This window comes from Bos indicus, chromosome 10, assembly GCF_029378745.1.
Source record: "Bos indicus isolate NIAB-ARS_2022 breed Sahiwal x Tharparkar chromosome 10, NIAB-ARS_B.indTharparkar_mat_pri_1.0, whole genome shotgun sequence".
NCBI classification, from domain to species: Eukaryota; Metazoa; Chordata; class Mammalia; order Artiodactyla; family Bovidae; genus Bos; species Bos indicus.
In genome coordinates this window covers 3789536-3813120 of record NC_091769.1, presented here as the reverse complement: position 1 = coordinate 3813120, position 23585 = coordinate 3789536, and positions in this window count along the sequence as shown.

Below are 23585 nucleotides of genomic sequence, written 5' to 3'. Positions count from 1 at the left end.
GCAGATGGTGACTGCAGCCATGAAGTTAAAAGACACTTGCTCCTTGGAAGAAAAGCTATGACCAACCTAGACAGCATATTAAAAAGTAGAGACATTACTTTGCCAACAAAGGTTCATCTAGTCAAAGCTGTGGTTTTTCTTGTGGTCATGTATGGATGTGAGATTTGGACTATAAAGAACGCTGAGTGCCGAAGAATTGATGATTTGAACTGTGGTGTTGGAAAAGATTCTTGAGAGTCCCTTGGACTGTGAGGAGACTGAACCAGTTCATCCTAAAGGAGATCAGTTCTGAATATTGATTGGAAGGACTGATGCTGAAGCTGAAATTCCAATACTTGGCCACCTGATGTGAAGAGCTGACTCATTTGAAAAGACCCTGATGCTGGGAAAGATTGAAGGCAGAAGAGAAGGGGACGGCAGAGGATGAGAGGGTTGGATGGCCTCACTGACTCAATGGACATCAGTTTGTGTGAGCTCTGGGGTTTGGTGATGGACAGGGAAGCCTGGCATGCTGCAGACCATGGGATTGCAAAGAGTCGAACAGGACTGAGAGACTGAACTGAACTGAATGAAGATAATGGTGATCTCCTTCAAAAGATCCATGTAGGCACTTGCACTGAGTGCCCCCAACCCTGCAACAGCCCACCACCAACCCACGCCTCCCCTGGAAACTCTTGGACACTCATGGGCGAGTCCAGTCCAATCTCTTGTGGCGTCACGGCTCCTTTCTCCTGGGTCCTGGTGCACACAAGATTCTGTTTGTGCCCTCCAAGACTATTTCCTCAGTCCCGTCTAAGTTCTTGCAGCTCTATGTTGGGTTAATGGTGACCTCCTCAAAGAGGGCTTATGCCATAGCGAGGTCCATTGCACTCAGAGCCCCTGCCCCCACGGCAGGCGACTGCAGACTCGTACCTTCAGAGGAGACACTCAAGCACAGTTCTGGCTCAGTTTATGCAGGGTTTCTGGGTCCTGGTGCACACAAGCTTTGTTTAAGCCCTCTGAGCATCTTTGGAGAGGATATGTCTTTGTAAAGACATATACATTTATTTCTCCTTGGTAAATACCTAGAAATGGAATTGAAGGATAGTTTTATGTTTAATTTAAAAAAGAAAACAGTTTTAAGAAACTGCTAAGCTGTTTTTGAAAGTGGTTTAGTCACTTACCACTCCCAGTAGTTGAGTTTGAGGGCTCCAGTTTCTGCACATCCTCTCCAGCACTTGGTATGGTCAAATCTTTTTAATTTTAGAAATCCTAATGTGTGAATAGGCACCAAATTATGGTTTTAACTTGAACTTTTCCTAATTGCCAATGATGATGAGCATTTTTTTCAAGTGACTATTTGTCATCTTCTTGGATGGTATGCATGTTCAAATCCTTTTTACCCATTAAAATAAAAAGTGGGTTATTTGCTTTCTTATAATTGCATTTAGGTGGATACTTAATCTATTCTGGATGCAAGGACTTTAGCAGATACATGATTCTCAGTATTCTCTCCCAGTCTGTGGCTTATCTTTTTGGTACTCTGTGTCTTTCAAAGAGCAGATGTTCTTGATTTGATGCAATCCAGTTTACCTTTTTATTTTTTTAATGGAATGTGCTTTTGGTGTTGTTTCTAAGGAATTTCTGATTTCCTCATGTGTTTCCCTCTAGAAGTTTTATTGTCTTATTTGTATTTAGGTCTATAATATATTTTCAGGTAATTTTTATATATGGTGCAAGTATGTGTCAAAGTTTAGTTTTTTTAATATGGATATGAAATCATTCAAGCACCATTTGTTGAAATGATTATTCTTTCCCCGTTGAATTACCTTTGCATCTTTGTCTAAAACCAATTGACCATATTCGTGTGGTTCTATTTCTGGAAACTCTATAATGTTCCATTGATCTATTTGTCTATCTTGGCACCAATACTATACTTTCTTGATGTCTGTTGTTTCATAAGTTTAGAAGTAAGGTAGTGAAAGTCTTCATATTTGTTGTTTCTCAAAGTTGCTCTTCTTCTGGTAAATCCTTTGCATTTTCATATGAGTTTTAAGGTCATCTTGTCAATGTCAACAAAAATGCCCATTGGGATTGTGTTGAATCTGCAAATTTATTTGTGGATAGTTATTTTTTCTCGTTAATGTTTTACTCCATTTTTAGTTTATTTATATACTCTATTTTGTGTTATGTATCTGATAATTCCTAGGACTCTAATTCTGCTGACAATTGTCTCTGCTGATTCTCATTCATGACAGTTTAAGTAATTATGTAGCTTTGGAGTTTGAATCCATGTTCTGGGGGCTTTGTCTTTGGGAATCTTTTGAGCTTGAGTTGATGACATTTCTCTCCACAGTTGATCTGAGTTTGCTTCTAACTGGAGGAAGCTACCAATCTTTGTTAAGTTAACATTCTGCCATTTTTCTTCCCTAAACTACTTTGGTGGTACAAGTTGAAATCTTAAACCCTTGTGAGGGCAAGCATGGGATCACATGTACTTGGAGAGATTTTCCGCCTCCTGAGTACAGACTAAGACAGACAAATTTTCTTATCATCTTTGTCAGCAAGCCAACTTCAGTATTCCATTCCTCCCCTGACTGTATAGTCCTGATGCAACCCGGACTTTACTTGAGGGTCTCAGTTCCAACTTTCACTTTCTCTTCCTGGCTCCCGTGTGGTGGTCAGAAGTGAGGCTCTTTATTATCAAGATGGGCAAAGATAGACACATTGACTGTTGTGGCTACTTATCGCCTAGTTTCCAGCATCTTCTTCCCTTTTGCTCCTGATCTCTCCTGATTGTTTTTTTCCCTTCAAGCTAAGATCTGCATTTCAGTGGGGGGCAGTTGCATCTTAGTCAGTATTTCTTTGGTATTTTATTTTAGTGTTGGAAGGGATTTTACTTTTTTTATGCTATCTAGCAGACGAGAAGGCGATGGCACCCCACTCCAGTACTCTTGCCTGGAAAATCCCATGGACGGAGGAGCCTGGTGGGCTGCAGTCCATGGGATCGCAAAGAGTCGGACACGACTGAGTGACTTCACTTTCACTTTCCACTTCCATGCATTGGAGAAGGAAATGGCAACCCACTCCAGCGTTCTTGCCTGGAGAATCCCAGGGATGGGGGAGCCTGGTGGGCTGCCGTCTGTGGGGTTGCACAGAGTCGGACACGACTGAAGTGACTTAGCAGCAGCAGCAGCAGCAGCAGCATATCTTCATATACTAAATAAAGTAGAAAGGAATTAGTTCCCTCATCCCCCCCTCCCCCATTTAGTATCCATCTTAATGCTGGATTGATTACCAGATCCACATGAAAGATGGCCAGATGTCATACAATCATGCGGTACTGCAAAGGACAAGAGTCGCTGCACTACATCGGGGGAGGGTTGTTGACAATGGTGTTCTCGTTTGTTTTCTTGCTTTCAATGTTTTGTAGCATATGGAGGTGTATATGCATGTGGCTATATGGATTTATGTTTAAATTAACCCCCACAAAATAGACATATGACTTAAAAATATTCCTGCAAATAAGCCATGGACTGTGACAACATTAACTGTGCAGGCGCATGGAAACAGCAAGAGACAGGCAGAGTGAACCCTCCTGCATCTTGGATGAGATCTTCATCAGCCTCATTTTTTAATCACTACCAGAATTTAAGGTCACTTTTTATTTTTTCTGTTTTATTTTCTGTGAAGTTTGGTTTGATATAATTGCTAGGTCTATAAAATCCTATTGTACCTGGTTTTCCATTTACTCTCATCAGCAGTGGTATCATGTAAAGGAGTTAGAATATAGTGAATCAGTCTTCCTGGGTTTGAGTTCTGGGGCCACACCCTTCTAACTCTAAGACTTTAGCATGTTTCTTAACCCTAGTGCCTTAGATTTAACCACCTGTAGTAATATCTACCGCACAGGTCTCTCATGAGGATGAAAGAAGATACATGGAGTGTTACACAAATAAGCTCTTGCAATAACCTAGCATGTAGCAGATTTAAAAAGAGTGACCCTCCCCTCTGTCTTCCTGTTATAGATGAGTTAGGAAGCACAGGTAAGAATTTGTAAGTAAAGTTGCATTGTAAAGGGTGAAGTGATAAAACAAAGAATTATGAAGGTAATTCTGTAAACCAGGAGCCTTCCCCTGGAATACAACAGAGTTGTAGAAGGGAGAGGAACTTAGCAGGACAATGTTTAGGAAGTTTGGGGATGGAGTTCATGTCACAATTTGGATTTTTTTTCCCTTTGGGAAAGCCATTTTTAAATTTTTAAAAATTTTTATTGAAGTATAGTTAATTCAGAATGTTTCAGATGAGAAGTGCTCGATTTTAAACTCATGAAATAGGTGGCAAACTCTCCCTATAGTTATCTTCCAAACATTCCAGTATTCTGGCACTTAGGCAGCTGTGTTTTTATTGTTTCCCTGACTCTGACTGCTGTGTGGCCGGGAACAAGCCTCCTACCATCTCTGTGTTTCCCTTCCTTCTCCACACGTGTGGAAAGAAGATCCCAGTGTCTTTCCTGAGTGAATCTCAGAGCCAAGAGTGGATATTTGTTTCGTGCTTTAAGCATCATTTTCCCTTTGGCAGTGGCCAGTGACACAAGCTTGTCTGCTGAAAGAGGCAGTCTTCCATGTCGTATGCGGCCTCTTTTTGGTACGTCCTTTGCCAGGGTTAGGCACCTCCTGCTATTAGCGGGATGTTATTGCCTATCCAAGGCAAGCCTGGCTCCTGCCTCTTCCCTGTGGAACTCCTCTGCCTGTGGCCGCACATCAAAGAGGCAGGACGTTCTTTTCACTGCTCACTACACTGACCGTCTTTAACAGGGTATCTGCACTTCCATCAGGCTGCTGACAGACACACAGCTGGCTCCTTCTAAGTGCCTGTCTTTTGTTGAAAAAGATCATCATCTACAGTCTTTGATACAAAGAAAAGGAAAAAAAAAAACAAAATACAGGCTAGGGTATTTTAATTATATAGGATTATTCCCAGGTCAAGATTCTGCCCATAAACTCAAAGGAAACTAATTAAAATAATGCCATAGTATCTTTTAATTTACTTATCTGACTATTGTGTCTCTTAATGGTCACTATCTTTATCTTCTGAGAAAATGGTGAAGATGTATTGTGAAGAAAAGGAGAGAAAAGAACTACAGAGCCTTCAGGAGAAAAGAAAGATCAGAAAGTGAGCTTTCCTTGTCTTACAGACCATTATAGGCCTGGCAAGTTTCCTGGCTGGCCCTCTGTGTGAGTGTGCGAGGTTCCATTTGGGTGAAGGAAGGAGGCATGCTATTTCTTCTCGTCTTTGCAGGGATTGTAGCAAGCAGTTAGAGCTCTTCCACTTCTAGCTGTGTGATATTAAATAGATGACTCCATTTTTCACTCTTCAGTCTCCTCATCTCTCAAATGGGAGTCATAATGGCATCTTCCTCATGCCACAGAGGTTTCCCAGGTGGCTCTAGTGGTAAAGAATAGAACTAATAAAGTGATCATTAATTGTGCAACAGTCACAAAACTAGACACTTTATCCACAAAGTCTAATTTGGACTTCCCACCAACCACGGCATGCATGCACGAGTGCTAGCTGCCAGTGCAGGCGACATCAGAGATTCAAGTTTGATCCCTGGGGGGGAAAGATCCCCTGGAGAAGGAAACAGCAACCCATTCCAGTATTCTTGCCTGGGAAATCCCATGGACAGAGGAGCCTGGCAGGTTATAGTCCACGGGTCACAAAAGCATCAATACAACTTAGCAACTTAACAACAACAACAATAACACCACCACCTACTGGTGGTGTCCTCTAATTGCAGGCTAACACGGTGTTGCCAGGAGAAATTAAATGTCTTCTCAAGGATAGGGTTGGAATCCTGACCTCCAAAGGGGTAATAATGTCTCAGTCACACACTGTTGACTTGCTGTGATGAGTATGGTGTAACTGACTTCAGGATTCTACAATCCATTTACTAGAATGACTTAGGATGATACATTTTGTGCTTAGGTTAAAAAAATCAAAGTGCTCAAAGATAAATAGATTTCCCTTTGCTTCTCAGCCCAAAATAGAGATAGAAATAAAAAATCCTTCAAAGTATCTAGAGATTGCTTTGCTCAGAATGATGAGCACCAGTAAGTATCAAGATGTGCTCAAGGATTCTATTACCAGCATTATAAGGTTTGAATTAACTGAAAAGGCTTTTCAACCTGTTAGAAAGCACTATACCTCTTAAAACAAGAGAACACTCTAAAAGCATTACAACACTATGCAAGAAATTAGAAAAAAATAGTCTGTGGCCCCAGCTGACTTTTGTTTTTTTTCCGATGTTTGCGTTACAATGAAAGCTTTCCTTCCAGATAGGATGAACATGATGGCTGCCAGTTAACTGACCTGATCATTTATCTTTAATGTCTGGATGAGACGTGTCATTGGCTGTGCAATGCAGCCCCTTGGCAGAGCTGCCCAGGCCCCCAGGGAGCACTGTCAGCAGGTGCTATTACTAATTTAGTTGGCATCTTGCATTATGTTTAAAGATCACCAGGACACAGTGCTGTGGGATTATGAAATCCTCAGACAGGAGGGGGCCACTCACAGAGCCTCAGCCATAGTCCGAGCACTCTGTCATATTGAGTTACAAGGATACAAGAGAAACAGTTCTAGCATTTGAAAGTAGGGTGCAGCATAATTACAGGCAATTAACTAAGGACTCCTTGGGCAGCAGCTCAACTTGAGACTGTATCTAACAGGCCTTCAGGGCCAGAGAGATGGGGAGAGACCTTATTTTAGCTGGGTTGGGGAAGAAAATGGCAAAGGTTGCAGCTGATAGAAGTACATCAGTATAATGAGAAATGAAAAGCTTCTACTTCTGTCTTTGAAACTGTATGAAGCAATCACTTTCAACTACTTTGTACAGTACTGTCGGTCTAGGTGGGGTTCCTTTTTCGTGTCCTCTTACAGGACTGGAGACAACGGTAAAGGGAAGACAGAGCAGAAACCATATAGAGGCAAAGTGCATTAGCAACTTTCAGGTACAACCTCTGGTTCTCTACAAAACAAAAAAGAAATGTTTTGAGATGATGATTTGGCACGTTCTTTCTATGACACAAGTCATTGCTAAACTTGGACATACTTCCTAGATATGAATGCACAGTGAATGCCTTTCCAGACCTTTTCTTTCCTCTGCTGCTCAGGGTGAATATTAACTTTATAAAGAAGTCAACACTTGTATTTATTATGTATGCTGATTCCAGATAAAATGCAAGCAATTCATTCTGGAAATCTAGGATTTGTTTTCTTATATATTTGCTTTAGCTTGATGAAACTGCTTTTCGTGACAACAGAAATGTACTGTTAGGCTGAGGGAAAGCGTTTTTTAATATTAGATAGACTGCTGATCTTCCTGTAACTTTGAGGAGTAAATGTTTGTGCACAGAATGGCTTCTACTAACTAAGGTGGGATTATTTCAGGAAAAACCCTATCTTTCAAAGGAAGAATGAGGGTAAAATTATAAAGAAAGAATTACATAGGAATGAGAAAAAATTATGTAGGCTCATGAGAAATTATACCAGTTCTGTGCAAATGTCAGTGAATACTCAATGAATGTATTTTACAATAGTGAGCACTGCAGGAAATAGTCCTAGGAGAAATAGAAGACCCTAAGGGATCATTGGAGAAGGCAATGGCACCCCACTCCAGTACTCTTGCCTGGAAAATCCCATGGACGGAGGAGCCTGGTGGGCTGCAGTCCATGAGGTCGCTAGGAGTCAGACACGACTGAGCGACTTCACTTTCACTTTTCACTTTCATGCATTGGAGAAGGAAATGGCAACCCACTCCAGTGTTCTTGCCTGGAGAATCCCAGAGACAGAAGAGCCTAGTGGGCTGCCGTCTATGGGGTCGCACAGAGTTGGACACGACTGAAGTGACTTAGCAGCAGCAGCAGCAGCAAGGGATCATTCTAAAAGCCCAAGACAAATAACTTTGCTGCATACATAGGTTTTGCCTAGTGTTCCCTGGCAGCGTTTTACTTGTAGTGGGTATATGCCATCTCCATCTATTATGCCACTGGGCTACTGGAAGATTGTCTTTGCCTCAAGGTAATCCCAGGCACAATGGTCCAAGTCACAACGTTCATCTCTTTTTTACCTTGAAGGGCGGGGTTTTCCATCGACCTAAGAATCTTCAGACTCTGGTATTTGGCTCTGGTCTTGTTCATCTCTCCTTTTGCCCCTGAGAGGAAGTGAGACTCCTTAATTACTAGAGGCAGTCAGCATCTGCATTTTCTAAGTGTATATCTAGATCCTGCAAACGCTTGCCCTCTTGCTCATTCTCTGTAACTGTAAAGGTGCTGGATGAAGTTACTTAGGTATTAACTCTCAGCTCTCCTCCTTCCTTCCCTGCCTCCTACCGTTCCCTCCTTCCCTTTTCTGTTTTGTTAGTGGGGAGGATCACTGATTTTTTTTTATTTTTAATGTGAAAGTGGCTCAGTCATGTCTGACTCTTTGCAACCCCGTGGACTATACAGTCCATGGAATTCTCCAGGCCAGAATACTGGAGTGGGTGGCCATTCCCTTCTCCAGGGGATCTTCCCAACACAGGAATCGAACCTAGGTCTCCTGCATTGGAGGTGGATTCTTTACCAGCTAAACCACAAGTGAAGCCCTTAAAAATATATATATATATATATATATTTTTTTTTTTTAATTGATTGATGATTGGTTTACAATATTGGTTTGATTTCTGGCATACATGAACATAAATTAACCATAGGTGTACATATGTCCCCTACCTCTTGAATCTCCCTCCCTGAGATAAATGGAGGGAGTAGAATGGATGCATCGGGGAAGGCAATGGCACCCCCACTCCAGTACTCTTGCCTGGAAAATCCTATGGATGAAGGAGCCTGGTGGGCTGCAGTCCACGGGGTCGCTAGGAGTCAGGCACGACTGAGCGACTTCACTTTCCCTTTTCACTTTCATGCCTTGGAGAAGGAAATGGCAACCCACTCCAGTGTTCTTGCATGGAGAATCCCAGGGATGGAGGAGCCTGGTGGGCTGCCGTGTGTGGGGTCGCACAGAGTCGGACACGACTGAAGTGACAGCAGCAGCAGCAGCAGCAGCGGCAGCATGGGTGCATATACACTAATATATGTAAATAAATAGCCGATGGGAATTTGCTGTAGGACTCAAGGAACTCAAACTGGGGCTCTGTAATATACTAACTGTCTTTTCTGGAGTAGGATTGACATATATACACTCATAGTGGTAACGAATCCACCTGCCAGTGCAGGAGACACAAGAGATGCATGTTCCATCCCTGGGTCAGGAAGATCCCCTGGAGAGGGGAATGGCCACCCACTCCAGTATTCTGGCCTGGAGAATTCCATGCACAGGGGAGCCTGGCAGGCTACAGTCCGTGAAGTCTGGTCAGACATGACTGAGTGACTGAATACACACGCACACATGTAGAACAGATAGCTAGTGGCAAGCTGCTCTATAGTATGAGGAGCTCAGCTTGGTGCTCTGTCATGTCCTAGAGGGGTGAGATGGGGAGGGTGAGGAGGGAAGCTGAAGAGGGAAGGGACATACATATACTTACGGCTGAGTCACCTTGTGGTATGGCAGAAACTAACACAACAGGGTAAAGCAATTATCCTCCAATAAAAGAAAGTTTACGTCTTATAGGTGAAAATTTGTTGTGGCAACAAACTCCCTAGTTGTGATCTTCTCACTTAGTAGGAGGACCAGGTTTTGAGGTGTGATTTGGGTTGGATATTGCTTGAAATCAGTTCCGATGCCAAGTTTCTGGAGGAAAGAAAGAGGAGCCGAGTGGTAGAGGGCACACAGACTGGGAGGCAGCAGGCAGGCGATACCCAGTTGGCTCTCCTTCCGTGGAGAGCCGCTGTGCGAAGCTGGGACAGTCATTCCGCCTTGGGCCTGGGCGTTTCGACCTGCAGCACGAGAGCTTGAGATTTCTGGGAACTCTGTACTTTCTCCCCTTTCCTCAAGGCCTACTATTCTCTGTACCAGTTGAAATGGATTTACCTGGACTTCTGAATTTTCAGCTCCCCTGTCCCCATTCCCCTTCCTTTTCATTTTTTGCAAGCACCCATCTCCACCTTTGTTTCTCTGTTTCTTAGGGTCCATTATTTCACAGCAGGGAAAAGGAGAATCAGAAGGGTTAAGTGATTTTCTTAAGGCTGCACAGTTAGTGACTAAGAACCTAAATGCATCTTTAGGGTTGGGCCTCTCTTTCTACTACAGTTCAGTTCAGTTCAGTTGCTGAGTCGTGTCTGACTCTTTGTGACCCCATGGACTGCAGCACACCAGGCCTCCCTGTCCATCACCAACTCCTGGAGCTTACTCAAACCCATGTCCATTGAGTCAGTGGTGCCACCCAACCATCTCATCCTCTCTCGTCCCCTTCTCCTCCCACCTTCAATCTTTCCTAGCATCATGGTCTTTTCCAATGAGTCAGTTCTTTGCATCAGGTGGCCAAAGTATTGGAGTTTTAGCTTCAGCATCAGTCCTTCCAATGAATATTCAGGACTGATTTCCTTTAGGATGGACTGGTTGGATCTCCTTACATGTCCATAATTTCTCTCTTGTTCTGTCCTTGTGATTCTTCTTATAGATAGGAAGAAGCCTTCAGAAACAAAAGATAGGTTATAGGCAATCAGCTTGTATTTTTATCTCCGAACACGACAAGGACAGAGTCTGAGGGGGATGGGCCGCGAGGGCTCTGCCGAGGCTCCTCCTGCTGGCAGATGGGAAAGAAGCAGCCTGAGTGGGTCCTGGGAATGTTGCTTGTCTCAGAAACAGGGGTGAGAGTGAGGCTAGCTGTTTAATAAACAGAATTTCATTGGGGAAGGCAGTGGGAAACAGCCATTGTGACCACCACCCAAACCCACATTCTAGGTTCTGCTCCAAATGCGAGCCGGGTGGTGTTGAGCATGAGATGACACGAACCTCTTCGGGCCTGAGTTACTTATAAAATAAGCATTTGTTGAGTATCCAGTTGTCAATAACTGGAGAAGGAAATGGCACCCCACTCCAGTATTCTTACCTGGAAAATGCCATGGACAGAGGAACCTGGCGCTCTGTAGTCCATGGGCTTGCGAAGAGTCGGACACGACTGAGTGACTAACACAACAATGTCAGTGATAATAAAGACTCTGCTTCCGGAAAGGCTGGTTGCAGCATGTGGGTTCAATAGTTGTGGCTCCCGGCTCTGGAGCACAGGGTCAATAGCTGTGGCACACGGGCTTAGTTGCTCCCCAGCACATGGGATCTTCCTGGATCAGGGATTGAACCTGCATCTCCTGCATTGGCAGGAGGATTCTTTACCACTGAGCCACCAGGGAAGCACCCCCCTTCTGGTTCTATATAGAACTGCATTGTATTTATAAGTCAATTACAATAATTAAAAAGTGGATAGACACTTTCCCGGCTCTTACCTGTCCTACTAAGGCAGGCTTCCAGAGACAGAGCTCTGCCAGGCAGCCGCCTAGGAGTCCCAAGTATCATCCTTTTCCTGCTCTATCACCGACACCGGCACCTTCGCAGGCACCCCTTTCTGGCAGGCATCCCTCTCTCTTAGATGGCTGTTGCTGAGTCCGGCTATGGTCCCAATGCCACCCTGGCCCTGCTTACTGACCAAGGGCAGACTCCTTTGCAGCACTACACACACACCTGCAGAAGGTCCTAAATGAGGCCGTGGGTGTCTGCACAGCGAGACAGGACTCTGGGTTTTTCCTTAGTGTTTCTAGTTCCCAATAGGGATCCAACTCTGTCTGTTGGGAAGGAAGTAGAAAGGCTGAGCCAGCATGGCAAAGCTGAGGAACACCTCCACATGCTCAGATCCAGGCTGAGGCTTTGTTCTTGGGCCAAGCACGCTGTGCTCCATGGATGACCAGCTTTCCTGATCTCCTGGGATGGAGTTTCTCAGGCAGAGACCCCACCCTGCTAAGACCAGGGAAGTCCCCATTGATCTGAGAAGGCTGATCATCCTCACGACTCCCTTAGCCCACATCCCTTTCCGTGGAGTCCCTCAGAGGCCTGGGCACTTAGCCATCTTTGAACCTCAGCAGTGTATGTAGATTACACTCAGTTTAGGACTGCTGCTTTATATATATATATATAATTTAGCATAAATAAATAAATCCCAATTTCTTCATTTTTTTCCATATCCAAAGAGAACCACTGTACTTGGCGCATCACCCAAAAGGGGCAGCCCTTCTCACCTGGGGCATCAATCAGAGGTGATGGAAAGTGCTAAGACCTCAGCAACCTCAGCAAGTATTTACTGAATGTCTATCCAGACCTTATGCAGACCTTGGCCTCTTAAGGACAAACCTGAACTCTCTTCCTCCTAACAGACTATTGAAAGTATAGGAGGATTCTTCAACATTTCCACACCTTTTGCTCAGAAAAGTTCCAACCCCAAAGGGGATTTTCTGTTCTTTTGTCGTTACATCAAAAATTAACAATATTATTTTAGGTAATACCACCTGGGAATTAGGACCAACCTGGCAGCTTACAGAGATCAATCAGTTTCTCAGTTTTATTTTTTCTTTTACACCATGCAAAGGTAATTTAGCGAGCTTCTAATTGTAATCTATTTAATTACAATGCATGCAGATGTAAAATCAAGTGCTAACACAGGTTGCGATTAGATCATCATGTCAAAAAACCGTTGTGTGTCCATGATGGTGGAATTAGAGGATGGAGGAACCCTCAGAGATCACTTAGCTTGTTGTCCTGTTGCAGAGCCTTCACACCGCGTTTGCACAATGCTTTGTGTACATCTGCTGTGATTTTTACATCACAAAAAGGGAGAAGGGACTGACACAAATATTTATTCTTTAGCCATCAGCCACCAGACCTGATCTGGGAAGATAACAAAGATGGTTTCACTTTATCTGCCCAGGAGCCCTAGGAGGGAGGTACACACTTTACTCTTACATGTAGATCAGTTTTCAATGCTCAGAGAAATGATGTTTTCCAAGGGGTCACAGCTCATAGGTGGTATAGGGATGAGCTGGTATGGATGGCTACTCTCACCACCCTAGAATGTCAGCTGCTCTTTTTTTATGGGGGGAGAACATAAGATCCAAAAAGTGACTTGGCCAAGGCTCAGTCAGTGACAGGATGTGAGATGTGGAAGGGGTATTGGAGGTTATGGAGCTCAACTTGCTTATTTTCTAAGTGATACAAACAAGGTTTGGAAAAGACGGGTTGAACTTAAGGCCCATTGGTTAAAACTATGAAGCCTGTATCCCTTTCCTCCTTCTTCCTACCCTCTCCCCAACTCTTGCCTTGCTCTCTTTCCCCCTCCACCCCTCTTCCCCTCCCTCCCTCTCTTCCCCTCCCTCTCTCTCTTCCCCTCCCTCTCTCTCTTCCCCTCCCTCTCTCTCTTCCCCCCACTGTCTCTCTTCCCTTCCCTCTCTTCCCCTCCCTCCCTCTCTCTTCCCCTCCCTCTCTCTCTTCCCCCCTCTCTCTCTCTTCCCCCCCTCTCTTCCTTTCCCTCTCTCTCTTCCCTCTCTCTCTTCCTTTCCCTCTCTCTCTTCCCTCTCTCTCTCTTCCCCTCTCTCTCTCTTCCCCTCTTTCTTTTCCCCTCCCTCCCTCTCTTTCTTCCCTTCCCTCTCTCTCTTCCCCTACCTCTCTCTCTTCCCCTCCTTCTCTCTTCCCCTCCCTCCTTCTCTCTTCCCCTCTCTCCCTCTCTCTTCCCCTCCCTCTCTCTCCCCCCCTCTCCCTTCCCCTCCCTTTCTCTTCCCCTCCCTCTCTCTCTCCCCCCCCCTCTTCCCCCTCTCTCTCTCTTCCCCCCCCCCCTCTTCCTCTCCCTCTCTCTCTTCCCTCTCTCTCTCTTCCCCTCTCTCTTCCCCTCTTTCTTTTCCCCTCCCTCCCTCTCTTTCTTCCCCTCCCTCTCTCTCTTCCCCTACCTCTCTCTCTTCCCCTCCTTCTCTCTTCCCCTCCCTCCTTCTCTCTTCCCCTCCCTCCCTCTCTCTTCCCCTCCCTTGCCCACTTCCTCTGCCCCTTCCCCTCTTTTTCCTTTCCTCCTCCTCCTTTTCTCACCCCATCAAGGCTCCAATGTTCCAGCTCAAACAGCCTCCCCTCTGCTCTCCTGGACAGCCCACATGTCAGAAGTCACCTCTGCGTGATTAGTTATGCTGGCCTGACTGGTGCCTCTAAGGAAGGCAGGGTGGTAAGTGATGGAGACCTGGCTTTCTCTCTCTCTCTCTTCTGCTCTTCTGGTGCCTAGGAACTTGTTTCCACAATCTGGGAAAATGTGACTATCCCCTAGGTGCAGAGCTAGAATGACCCTTTAAGCTGTAGCTGCATCCACTATAAGGAGGAACCTCAGGTGCCTGAGCAGAGTTACAAGATGTTTTGCAAAACTGAACGTAATTCCAGTCCTTGGTGAGTAGAAGTTTGTTTGTGAATAATACTTTGTTGCTGTTGGTCCTCAAACTAGCTCACATGTGAATCCAGAGGGCCTGGAAATACTCAAGATACCTTGGCCCTGATCACAGAGATTCTGACTCAGGAGGTCTGGGTTCGGGCTGAGAATTCCCATTTCTCCTTGGTCTCTGGGTGATGCTCAGGCAGTAAGACCAGACGCTGGCCGCTTCCCAGGAGCCCTGCTGCATTCATGCACTTTGCTAAAGCCAGCCGGGCCTGTGTGTGCCGGCGGGCTCAGGACATGACAAATCTGAATATTTGAACGTGGCTGTGCTTTTTAAAAAAGGGTTTTTAGTTTTCAGCAAAATGTAATTTATGAAGAAAGTACTAAGGAGGTCTCCCAGTTTGTCCATCTGTTGCCAATTTATTTTCTTTTCCCTTGTAAACAATTGTAGGTTCTACAATTTGTTATGATGTATAAATCTGGTTTTATGATGGGTGAAATCCTGTCTTCTGAAATATGACAATTACACAACGGCGTAACACTTGAACAATAGCATCATTGTTCTACCCAGTGGATGCTACTGGTTTTTATCCCACTTTGAGTGTCTACGGCATTTCTGTTCTTTCTGTAGACCCCCATGTCTGCATACTAGATTCATCTGTAAACTTGGCTTCTTACTGATGGCCCCAGTCTCTCTGGCCTTCCTTTTCCTTAGAGTAAGGAAGACAAAAAGTCACAGGCAGGACTCTATTTACATGGATGGGTTCCCCTTTTCAGTGGCCGTTCACTGATGAGAAGGTGTGAGATAATCTTGGCAGCAAAACTAAGAAACATACCGTGAAAGAATGACTAACTGATCAAAAGAATTAAAGGCTGAAGTGAGGAAATCGCCTTTTAAACTGCAGCTTCGCCTTGCTTTAATTTGCAGGAGCACCACCAAACATTTACAGCGTAAAAACCGTGGAGGGGAAGGAGGCGGTATGTTGTTTTCCCTACACCTCCAGAGATAATTGTCCATGCTGACTTGTGATTTATTGCTTTCACTGAAAACTTAGAGAGGAGGAAGGTATTCAGGAGAACAGAAAAAGAATTTGAAGCATGTACTTTTTGGCTCAGATGGTAAAGCGTCTGTCTACAATGCGGGAGACCTGGGTTGGATCCCTGGGTTGGGAAGATCCCCTGGAGAAGGAAATGGCAATCCACTCCAGGACTATTGCCTGGAAAATCCCATGGGCAGAGGATCCTACAGGCCATGGGGTCGCAAAGAGTCGGACACTACTGAGCGACTTCAACCATCAACCAACCATAGAATGAAACGGCATAAAAAGGACTCTTGACAGCTTTTATGATTAAATTTGATAAACAATTTGGTAAATCTTAGGATATTTACTTGTGGAATTTACCATAAAAGAGCACACTTCTTTGAGGACTGAAAAGATCTGATTTTCCTGCAGAAAATGACGTGGTTCTTTGAACTGGGGAAGTGGAGAAACCTGTAGAAACTTGAGTTGGGCTGTGAACCCCCCACCGGCTGTCTTGCACCCAGGCCCGCCCAGAGGCTTGCTCTGCTTGCTTGAATTACATCACTCAGTTTCTAGTTGTGCTTTTCTCACCCCAAAAGGAAAAAATTGGAAAATGAATGCTTCATGCTTCTTCTTTTATAGTCTGCTATTTTGGGAGGTATTTGAGGCTGTCTTTGAAACTTATTTTATTTAAATTGTTTTTTCATGCAAATGTTTGCTCTCCACCTAATTTTGGTAATTTTTTTGCAATGCCCTTTCCCAGAAGAAAACCAAAAATAAGGGCTGGTGTCACCATGTAAAAGCTTGTTACTCAAATGCCCTAAGAGTCCTTAATACAGTTCTCTCGTATCAGAGAACTATAGTTGCTACTCTTGTTGAAAAGAGTATTTTCTCTGCTTCTGACAGATTCTTCCCTTATTGCCTTAATCCTAAGCCCTACAATTATGGTTAAGTGTCCTGACTTTATGATGAAAGAAAGTGAAAATGAAGTCGCTCAGTCATGTCCGACTCTTTGCAACCCCATGGCCTGTAGCCTACCAGGTTCCTCTGTTCATGGGATTTTCCAGGCAATAGTCCTGGAGTGGATTGCCATTTCCTTCTCCAGGGGATCTTCCTGACCCAGGGATTGAACCCGGGCCTCCTGCATTGTAGACAGATGCTTTACCGTCTGAGCCACCAGGGAAGTCTTTATGATACTTGAACATAAATGGTTCTTAAACAACTAGATATTCTTTTGGCAGTTCATTATTTTGTCTTCTTTCTTATGATAGTTATATAAAAAGATTTTCAAATTTTAATGGCTATGACAAAATCCATTCCTCAAAGCTGAATAATTAAAAATTTTTTCTTATGTACATGATGCTTTTCCAGTTGTTCTTCTGTTTAATCAGAAGACATTCCCAAGAGTGAGATTATTTGCTTGAAGGGTGTCATTGTTTTTAGCTCTTGAAACAGTTTGTCAGATCTATTCCAACATGCAACTACTATGTTTCACCATGATTGTGCTGGAATTTGGTGTTATTATTTAAGTTTTCTTGGTGGTCTTAGTAGGAATAAATGGTGCCTATTATTTTTACATTTTCATATCTTTCATAACCAGGATGGTGATGCATTTTGTAATACATTTATGTGCCATTTGGATCTATCATTAAAAACTGATACTATGTATTGGTAAATACTGGTTAAGTGAATATTAGTTTAATTTACTGAGTTTACCGGAAATATTCTAGACATGGGCAGAATAGGTAGAGGGAGAGAGGAAGAAAAAGAAGGGGCCTGGGGAAGAAGGGAGAGCTCGTGTTCTAACAATAGTCATTGGCAGTGTTTGACCTTGCTCAAATATGGGCCCATCTTATAAAACCTGTCCTGATTTAAAATTAGGCTACCATGAGGGACAGTCCAAATACGCCGGCTTCAGGAACCGAAACCTTCTGTTTAACTATTCTTTGCTTCTTTGTTATGAATGTGTTTAGTGATACCATATGTTCCTCTCCCTTTGAGACGGGCATTTTGCCATGTGTATAATGCTTTGCGACTATTAATTACTCTGTATGAAATAAGTTATTATTACTGTCCTTCTCTTCTGTGGTGATTCCTGTTCTCCAGGAGAGGTGGGTTTTCATCTTGTTTGTTTTTAAACAGGCCGCTTTTTATTTTGAGACTTAGGTGCGGTGGCGGGACACGCAGTCATGGTGAGCTTTCGTGATAACTCAGCTTTCTGGGGTCTGAATAGCTCAGAGGAGATATTTGTCGCTGGTGACACACCCGGAAGACTGAACCTGCTGCATGGCTTCTGCTCTGCTTGGGGACACTGAGTATCTCCTGTGTGCTTTCTTTTTATGGCCACTGCCAGTGAGGATCCACAGACTTAAGAGATGAACACTCCAGTTCTTTGCCTCTTGGCCTTTAAATGCATGTTCATCTCTATTTTTCCAGGGTCTGATACTGATGGATGATCTTAAGCTATTTCCCAGAGACAGACGGGAAGCAAATTAGGAAGGTATCCTGTTTTTTTTTTTTTTTTTTTTGCTGTGTGGTTGTTTGTATGTGTGGATGGCTGTGTGTATCCATATGACAAACACAAAGACACACAATCACTCACACAGGCATCTAAAACTATGGAATCTGGGCATTGTAAGGGAGCTCAGAGCTCATCTTTTTTTCAGGAAACCATTTAAGAGGGTTAGGTGACTTCACACAACCTGTTGGTAGCGGAGACAGCACTGAAATAGAATTCTCAATTCCTAAATCACCTGTGCTTCTCTCTTTCTTATGTATGCTGTGCCACCTCCATCTGCCTCCAAAGGATGCTCCTTTCCTGATAATTCTGTTTGAGAAGTATAGAGAAAAAGTAACAACTGTAGATGGTCATTCACTTCAAAATTATCACAGATTCTCTGAAATTAGCAATTAAGTTTGCAGAGGGACTGGGAGAAATTCTTTTATGTCGGAAGTTCCTCCTAGAGGTCTTCAATTAATTATTTCTACCACTCCCTCTAGGTGGCACTGTTTCCTCGTTAACACTTGTGAGCAAGTTCACACCATACTTTCCCTTTCCTTATACTACAGATTGAAGGCAGGAGGAGAAGGGGAGGACAGAGGATGAGATGGTTGGATGGCATCCCTGACTCGATGGACATGAGTTTGAGCAAGCTCCAGGAATTGGAGATGGACAGGGAAGCCTGGCGTGCTGCAGTCCATGTGGTCGCAAAGAGTCCCACCCGGCGGAGCGACTGAACTGAACTGAGAATGGTGGAGGTGAGGCTGAAGATCGTATTTAAAAATCTTCAATGAAAGGTAGAGGAATAACTAAAAGTGTCTGCAGCCCGCAGAGTCAGTCTACCCTGGTTTTCGTCCAGTTGCTGCAACTGGACAAAGGGCTCTAGAACCTGGGAGGTGCTAAATTAGAGAAACTGAGGTAGTAGCACGTGTCCGTCTGGGGAGTGTATGGGGAGACCTGGTTAAGTTGAAGGGATCCAGAGAAATCACGTTCGAAGTGTGGGGCATATGGGAATTAAAAGGCAGTATAGCAAATTCATTTCAAGCCCTAAACATGAAAGAGTTAAAGAAAGGGCAAGAAGAAAATAGGAGGCTACATGAAAGCTTCTTGCAAGAAAGACAAGAAATGGCTGGGACCCAATAAATGTGGCTGTGAAGATGAGGAAGAAGGGAGTGTCTTGGGGATGGAGAAGAAAGCTGGGATTTGGGGAGAATCTGGTTATGCAGAGGAAATGGATGTGAAGAACTAACCTGGGCTTCTAGTTTTGAGTCTTTGTGTAAATTGAGAGGAGATGGAGAGTAAGTAGAAACAAATGTCCCTTGGCAGTGGGAGATTTTTTGGGGAAAAAATCTCTTTGGAAGAGTTGTTAACAGTGCATCCTGGAATCAGGAGAACTTAGGGGACCTGGTCCAGGAGAATGTACTAACTACTGGTGTGATTTTTCAGTAAGACAGAAATTAGAATGGTGAATAAGGATAAATGGTCCTTCAGTTTTATCACTGCACATTTAAAGCCTACTCTCTACTTGCCAACATTACCTATAAAGTGATGCAGAGTCACTTCTTTAAGTTGCACTTCTTGATATGTGTTTACACATAACACAGAAAGAAAATACTGTATGAGTTCAGCTCCTTATTGCTCTTTTCCCATCAGGAAATGATTCTTCTTACCAGAAGGGACTTTCAGTAAACATCCTTCACTGGGGGATGCTCGCCTATCTATGCTCACAGCAAGGGCCCAGAGGAGAGAGGCAGGGAGCTACAGCATCCCCAGCATGGCCGGCACCTGGCACAGCGGTGAGGAAACAAAGCCTCCAGCAGAAATCAGTGACGCTGCTGTATGCTGAGCAAATATAATCAAAGACCAAGATTTAGTTACAGTTTTTGAAACAATAAGGAGTTTCCCTGGAGAAATTGAACTTTTCAGAGAGTATGGCACAGAACTTTTCCTTAGGTGAAGGGCAGGCCTGGTAATAGTTCCCCAGGGAGGAGGGGCTGAGCACTGTGCCTAGAATTACAGCTGTGTTCTTTCATGCATATATATTATGGAGAGTTTCGATCCTCTGTAAAAACAGACTGGTATGCTCTTAACTTCAACAATGATCAACTCATGGCCAATTTTGTTTCAATTGTCTTCTCTTTGTTCTCATATTATTATTATTTTGAATTGTATTTGTCTCGTCTTGGCCGTGCTGGGTCTTCGGCCCTGCACAGGCTTTCCTCTAGTTGTGGCGAGCAGGAGCTGCTCTCTAGCTGACGATGTGTGGCTTCTTATGGTGGTGGCTTCTCTTGTTGCAGAGCAGGGGCTCTAGGCTGTGCAGGTTCCGTAGCTGTGGCGTGTGGGTGGTAGTTGCGGCTCCCTGGCTCTAGAAGCACAGGCTCAGTAATTGTGGTCCATAGGCTTAGTTGCTCCTCAGCACGTAGGATCTTCCCAGATCAGGGATCAAACACATGTTTCTTCTTTACCACTGAGCCACCAGGGAAGCGCCCTTGTATTATTTTTGAAGCATAACCCAGACAGTGCATTAATTTATCTTTAAACATTTTAATATACATGTATCAAATATATAATCAGTATTCAAACTTCTGTCTCGTAATTGCTATATTTTTTTGTTTAAACCAGAATCTGAATAAGGTGTACCATTGTGATTGGCATATGTATCTATCAATCCTTTAAAATTTACAGGAACACTTTACTGTCTTCTTTTGTTTATTCCTTGCAATCAATTTGTGGGAGACAACTATATTCTTAAATATAAGTTGTTCGAATGTAAGAATCTTGGTGGCAGAGTCTGGCTACACATTCGTGAATCCTGCTTCCTTCTCCTTCTAAGCACACAGCTAAACTAGTTTTCCTGCCCTTTTTCTTCAGTTAAATGTGACCAGATGACTTGAGTTTGGGTCAAGGGAATGTGGGTATAAGGGTAGGTCCCACTACCTCTCAGCTCATAAAGACTTCCCATTGCCCTCTCCATGTTCTCTTCCCTAGTAAAGTGGAAGCCACGCATTAATGATGCTGGAGCCACAAGATGCAAAGAGCCTGCCTCCCTGAATCACCACTTGGAGGATAGTTCCTGGCTGTCTGGGAGTAACTTCTATTTTGTTATGGAGATTTTGGGTTTGTTTGTAACATCAGCTGGCATTTCCTTAACACAAAATTTTTTTAAAGGGAATCTCATTCTAGAATGGTGGTTCTCAACCCTGGCTGCATATTACAAACATGATGGAGACTCAAAAAAGACTGATCTTGATCCAGGACAATTCAATCTGAATCATTGGGAGGGGTTCAGTTGAGTTCAGTTCAGTTGCTCAGTCGTGTCTGACTCTTTGCAACCCCATGAATCACAGCACGCCAGGCCTCCCTGTCCATCACCAACTCCCGGAGTTCACTCAGACTCACGTCCATCGAGTCAGTGATGCCATCCAGCCATCTCATCCTCTGTCGTCCCCTTCTCCTCCTGCCCCCAATCCCTCCCAGCATCAGAGTCTTCTCCAATGAGTCAAGTCTTTGTGTGAGGTGGCCAAAGTACTGGAGTTTCAGCTTTAGCGTCATTCCTTCCAAAGAAATCCCAGGGCTGATCTCCTTCCGAATGGCCTGGTTGGGTCGAGGGGTATAGGGCATTTAAACAGAGCACAGCATGTAATGCTAGTGTCATGGGCCTGAGAACTACTGTTACCAGTTGTGGGGTCAGTAATTCTTAGGGACTCCTTTTCTCATCTTCCTAAAATACTGAGCTGAAAAATACCTCTAGACAGCTTCTGGCAAATTAGGTTTGAAGAGAAAGAACATATAGAAGACAGACCCACAGCATCATTAAAAGCACAAATAAACATATCATGAAATGTTAGACCTGGCAGGATGCAAGCCCTGATCTAGTCCAGTGATTTTCAAAGTATGGTCCATGGACCACTTGAAGTCCACAAGGCCTTTCAGGTAGTCTTCAAGATCAAAACTATTTTCACTAGAATATTATACATGATTTGCCTTTTTCATCATGTTGACATTTATGTCAAGGGCACAAAGGTAATGGTGGGTGAAACGGTTGATAGCATGGGTCAAGGCAGTGACACTAAACTGTACTCTTCACCACTGCAAACTCACAGTAAAAATAGTTTTTAAAAATAGTTTTTAAAAAAGCCAGTTTTGCTTAAGAATGTTCTTGATAAAACAGAAGTTAATTTTATGAAATGTTGACCCCCAAGTACATAACTTTGTACTCTTCGGTATGACAAAGCAGGAAGCATGCATAAGGCATTTCTGCTGCATATGGAAGTATGGTGACTGCCTTTCAGAAAAGCTCTTGGGTGATTGTTTGAGTTGCAAGTCTAACTAGTCTCTTTTTCATGGTATACTATTTTTATTCGGAAGAACAGACTATGCTTGTTCGGACCTGGGCAGATGGTGGGCATTTTCTTGAAGATAAAAACCTGCTATCTCAAGAAAAACATCTGAAAGTATTTGTTGGTGATGGAAATTTTAGCTTTTAAGCAAAAAACTAGAATTTTGAAAAACATATATCTACTACATATTTAATACTTTCCCAGTAATTAAAGATTTTCCTATGAGATAGGTGGTAATGTTAATGAATATGACTTTTAAATGTTATACAAAGTAATGTGTCTGTATTTGTAAGATCTGAAATAAGGCAGTAAACCACAGGACCAATGCAGGCTTTCAGAAAATCATGTGTCAGTTAAGATAACACTGAAAGTGCAAGATGGACCATGGATGTAACAGAATATAAGAAGTTTTTGATATGCCTTCCATTTGCAACTGATCTTTAAGAGACTGCAACTTACGAAGTTTGGTATTAAATCATGGATGACTAATGACAATTATCTGGAAAGGCTGTTAAAATACCCCTCCTTTTTTCCTACTGTGTATTTGTGTCAGGCTGGACCTACTTCACCTATTGGGTTGGCCTAAAAGCTTGTTCGAGTTTTTCTGAACAACTTACAGAAAAACTTGAATGAACTTTTTGACCAACCTGATACTTCAACCTAAACCACATATCATAATAGACTGAATGCAGAATCATATTTGAGAATCCAGTATCTCTTCTCAAGCCAGATATTGAATAGATTTATAAGATTGTAAAACAGTCCTACTCTTCTCATTTTTTTTTGTTTTGGAAAATAGTTATTTTTCAAAAAATTTGTTTTGTAGGTTAACATATAATGGATTTACTATTATTAAAACACTTTTTAATTTTAATTCCTAATATGTTAAATATTGATGGATGTGGTCTACCTAAATGAAAGATTTTGGGGACCTGCAACAATGCTTGTAAGTAAAGAGGGATCGTGAGACTAAAAAGGTCTGAGGACCACTGCTCTAGCCCATCACCTTATTGTTCTAATGGGGAAACAGAAGCAAGAACTAGATAAAAGATGGTGCATTAAACATCAATAGAATAAGCTGTCAAAATATAGCTGGCAAAGAATGTGCCTGCAATGGAGACCTAGGGTCAATCCCTGGGTTGGGAAGATCCCCTGGAGAAGGAGACGGCTACCCACTCCAGTATTCTGGCCTGGAGAATTCCATGGATTGTATATATATAGTCGAAAAGAATCGGACAGAACTGAGCAACTTTCACTTTCACTCCTTTTGCAGAAGAAACTGCTTTCAGATAGAAAACACACACACAAACAATTCTCTGGTAGAAGTGTTTTGGTTGAGTATTTTTATGACTTGGCAG